This window comes from Trichechus manatus, unplaced genomic scaffold, assembly GCF_000243295.1.
Source record: "Trichechus manatus latirostris isolate Lorelei unplaced genomic scaffold, TriManLat1.0 scaffold00221, whole genome shotgun sequence".
Taxonomy (NCBI): Eukaryota; Metazoa; Chordata; class Mammalia; order Sirenia; family Trichechidae; genus Trichechus; species Trichechus manatus.
This window is the reverse complement of record NW_004444157.1, coordinates 2,719,397-2,724,040: the sequence shown is the minus strand read 5'-3', so window position 1 is coordinate 2,724,040 and position 4,644 is coordinate 2,719,397. Positions and strand designations below refer to the sequence as shown.

At 38.3% G+C, this 4,644-nt stretch overlaps 1 protein-coding gene and 1 non-coding gene across 2 annotated transcripts in view; one reads left to right on the top strand and one right to left on the bottom strand.

Moving 5' to 3' along the window:
- Positions 1 to 4,644, bottom strand: part of IL1RAPL2 (interleukin 1 receptor accessory protein like 2) — a 1,202,505-nt gene that overhangs the window by 202,420 nt on the left and 995,441 nt on the right. The window lies entirely within an intron of this gene.
- On the top strand, positions 3,178 to 3,251 carry TRNAN-GUU (transfer RNA asparagine (anticodon GUU)). Its single transcript has one exon. It is a non-coding gene; the product is annotated as a tRNA-Asn (tRNA).

Genomic DNA, 4,644 nt, shown 5'->3' with positions numbered 1-4,644 from the left:
ATAAACCCAGACAAACTGAAACAGTAAACAGAATACTCCCTGAGACACTCTTTAAGCTTAGAACCAAGCTTATCCCTGAGATCACCTTTTAGTAAAATAGCAGAGTGGCGCATAAAATAAAGGAGCCCTGGTGGTGCAGTGGTTAAAGCACTAGGCTAATTGAAAGATCTATGGTTTGTACCCACCAGCTGCTCTGTGAGAGAAAGTTGTGGCAGTCTGCTTCCCTAAAGATTTACAGCCTTGGAAACCCTATGGGGCAGTTCTACTCTGTCCTATAGGGTCACTATGAGTTGGATTTGACTTAGGGACATTGGAGTTTTTTGTTGTTGTTTTTTACCCATAAGATTGGTGTCCTACTTAAAAACCATCAGTATGAGACCAGAAGGTCAACAATTACTCAAAAGCAAGGATGAGAAGATAAGTGGGCAGGGAAACTAGAGTATTGGAAAGGGAACAAACAGAACACAATTAAAGAGAATGTTGATGCATTGTGATAAAGGTAACTAACGTTGCTGAGCAATTTGTGTGGAAATTGTCAAATGCGAACCTGAGTTGCTATATAAACCTCCCTACCAAAAACTCAATAAAATATTATTTTAAAAAAAAGATTCATTTAAAAAAAACAATCACACTGTTGTTGTTAGATACTGTTGAGTCAACCCTCAACTCATGGCGACCCCATGCACAATTGTGCGCCATAGATTTTCATTGGCTGCTTTTCAGAAGTAGATTATCACGCCTTTCTTCCTAGTCTGTCTTAGTCTGGAAGCTCTGCTGAAATCTGTTCTGCACCAAAGCAACACCAAGACTCCACTGACAGACGAATAGTGGCTGTGCTTGAAGTGAATTAGCCAGAAATCAAACACGGGTCTCCCATATGGGAGGTAAGAATTCTACCACTGAACTACCACTACCCTCAAATTCATGCTACTAGACATTATTTTGGCTTGAAGTTTTGAAGGTTCATTGCTTATTTCAACAAATATTTATTGACTATCTAGTAAGTTTCAGACTCTGCTGTTTTAAGAAAATCAAACAGATCAACTGAATATTTAAGGAACTTCTAGAGATAAATTTGTTCATCCTTAGATTTCCACACAAGACTCATTCAAAACATTCAAAACAATTTGGTGTCCCCAGGGAAATTATTATTAATGTGCTGTGGATACTGCATGTGCTCATTCCATGCCTGAGTTTAGATATATTTATGACATGTTTAGAAACCCTTTCCTTGGGAGCCAAAAAACTGAGTGACAGAAGAGAAACTGCAGGTGTACCTTTATGTTGAAGTCAAACTGAGGGTTATTGGACTCAATCAAATAAATCTCCTTGCCTTTGAGACATCCCCTGGTCTTTCCAAAACGGCTAATACAGGAATCTTCAAGTCCAGTAAGTGGTTCAAAACACTGTCCTCACAAGTATTCAGTCCCATGTTGGTCGGTTATGGTTCACACCCAAATACAATTTAGATTCAGAGGCAAATTCAGTGTCACATTTTTACCATTGCTCATGTAAAGCTGACAGCTTTAGAAAATATTTGAACAGATGCTTTCCAAATAGCTTGTTGATTTTTAATAATCACTTTCAGCTTATTTCTAATCAAATTTATTTTTTTAAATACTCATCATTTTCAAAATATTTTATTTATTTTGTTGTTGAGAATATACACAGCAAAACATACACCAATTCAATAGCTTCTACATGTACAATTTAGTGACATTGATTACATTTTTCAACTTGTGCGAGACCATTCTTACTCTCCCTTTCTGAATTGTTTCTCCCCCCCATACACATAAATTCAGTGCCACCTGAGGTTCCTATCTAATCTTTAGAGTTGCTATTATCAATTTAACCCCATATAGATCTTAAAAGAGCATAATGCGCAATGCAGACTTTTTTTTACTAATTAAGCTAAACTATTGCTTGGTTTTAAGAAGACTTCATGGGATATTTTTGGTATAAGGTTTAAAGATTATTTTAGGATAATATTTTCAGAGGTTCATCCAACCTTCATGGCTCCAGGAAGTCTGGAGTCCATGAGAATTTGAAATTCTGTTCTGCATTTCCCCGTTTTGATCAGGATTCTTCTATGGAATCTCTGATCAAAATGTTTAGTAATGGTAGCCAGGCACCATCCAGTTCTTCCGGTCTCATGGCAAAGGAGGCAGTTGTTCATGGAGGCAATTAGACACGTATTCCACATCCTCCTCCTGTTCCTGACTCTCCTTCTTCCTCTGTTGTTCCAGGCGAATAGAGACCAATTGTTGTGCCCTGAATGGCTGCCTGCAAGCTATTAAGACCCCAGGCTCTAAGCATCAAACTAGGAGGTAGAACAGAAGCACTAAACACGTTATTAGGCCAATTAACTGGGCTGTCCCATGAAATCATGACCCTAAACCTCTAAACTAAGAAACCAAATCCCATGAGATTTTTGATTGTACATAAGCAGCCTCAGCAGCTACTCTTTTTTTTTTTTTTGAACATTGTTGTAAACATATCTATCACACAAATTTCGCCAAGGGGTGGGGGATGGTTAATGGTGATGGAACTATCACATTGGTTAAAGGGTACAGTCGATTATTGTAGTTTCTGTCAATTAGTTGTACACTTGTAAAAAGATGAATTGAAATACCCACCATTTTTAATGTTATGCTTAGCATTTGGGGAGATTTATTTTCCCTTCTGGGGAAATTTTTCCTTTTTATTTAACTAAGGTTGTAAGAGGTGGAAGGCAGTATAACATAGTGGCAAAGAGTATAAGCTCTGGAGTAAGACAAATGTGGATTTGAAACTGGTACTCTGTCATTTATTAGCTGTGAGATTTTGGCCACATTACTTAGAGTCTCTAAGCCTTAGTTTCTTCATCTGTAAAATGGGAATGATAAGTAGGGTTTCTATGAGATGAGAAAAGCCATATAAAACACTTTAGCACTGCACCTGGACATACTAGGTATTCCATTAATGGCTGCCAGTACTGTTGTTATCATAATATATTGCATGTGGAAGATAAATGTTGGTGAGATCACTTTCAACAATTGCTGTGTAATCTTGACAAAATTGCTTCACTTCTCTGAACCTGTTTCCTCATCCGGATGAGGATGACAGTAGTGCCCACCTAGATTTTTTATGAGAATTAAATGATAAGATGCACATACATCATTTAGCACTTGATAGTCTGTCTCTGTGGTGCAATCGGTTAGAGCATTTGGCTGTTAACTGAAAGGTTGGTGGTTCGAGACCATCCAGGGACGAGACTCTCGACAATTATTTTGGAGCCCTGGTGGTGCTAGTAGTTAAGCGTTTTGCTGCTAACCAAAAGGTCGGCAGTTCAAATCCACCAGCCACTCCTTGGAAACCCTATGGGGCAGTTCTACTCTGTCCTATATGGTCGCTATGAGTCAGAATTCACTCAACAGCAATGTTTTTTTTTTTGGGGTGGGGGTGGGGGAGATAGGAGCTCTGTAATTATTAGCTTAAAGAAAATAATAGCAAAACCCCAAATCCTTTCATTTTAATGAGACCTCTCTCTAAATAGTCTAGTTACTAGATTTAAGTGATAAGGTTGATGAAGTGCTATATTTCTACAACTGTACAACTGTGAGATGAACAAACACAGTTCTTTATACATGAGTGATACAGAGAGCCAAGTTCCCATAACCTAGGCAGGTAATCTCATCTAGTCCCATGCCCTTATGCAGATCATTCCTAAATCTTTATATTTCCTGACCCTATTTCTCCTGTGAGTTCCCACTCATATATCCACCCATCTCCACTAGTCTAGGCCAAGCCTCCATCATCTCTCAACTGAACAACTATAATAGCATCTTGACTGGTCTCCCTGCTTCCACTCTGGGCCTTAATATATTTCTTTGCCTAACCAGTCATTGAATGTGGGCCTCCCAGCGAAGGGCATGAGGCATGTCTGTGCAGGGAAGGCAGTGGCTGAAATAGTTAAAAGCTGAAGGCTGTCTGCTGATAGCACTTCTAAGAGCTGGGGCAACAAGCTCCCCCCTTGAAGTCAAATCTGGACAGGGTAATCATTAGGGCAATTAGGATATCATTACAGTGGATATCCTAATTGAAAGTCCTTACCTAGGTGATTCCAAGATATAAATGGGTAATCCTCTGATATTCCTTTACAGTTATAGAACATTTAGATTTTTACAAAAAAATTATGCTTTTATTTGAATTCTCTCAACAGCTCTGTAACAGAAGCACTTCTATCTCAATTTTTCACATGGGGAAACTGTGAACCAGAGAGGTTGTGACTCAAGGTCACCAAGCTAATATCTGGTGAATAGGGTACTTAAATCCTTTACTTTTTTAAAAAATTTTTTTATTGTACTTTAGATGAAGGTTTACAGAACAAATAGTTTATCATTAAACAGTCAGTACACGTATTGTTTTATGACATTGGTTAACAACCCCATGACATGTCAACCCTCTCCCTACTCAAACTTTTTTTTTTTTGGTGAAAATAAACATAGCCAAAGTTAAACCATTTTGAAAGTTTCTACATGTACAATTCAGTGACATCGATTTCATTCTTCCAGCTGTGCTGCTATTCTCACTATCCGCTTCCAAATTATTCCATCACCATTATCTTCAACTCACTGTCCCCTAGGCTTCCCATCAAACCTTTGG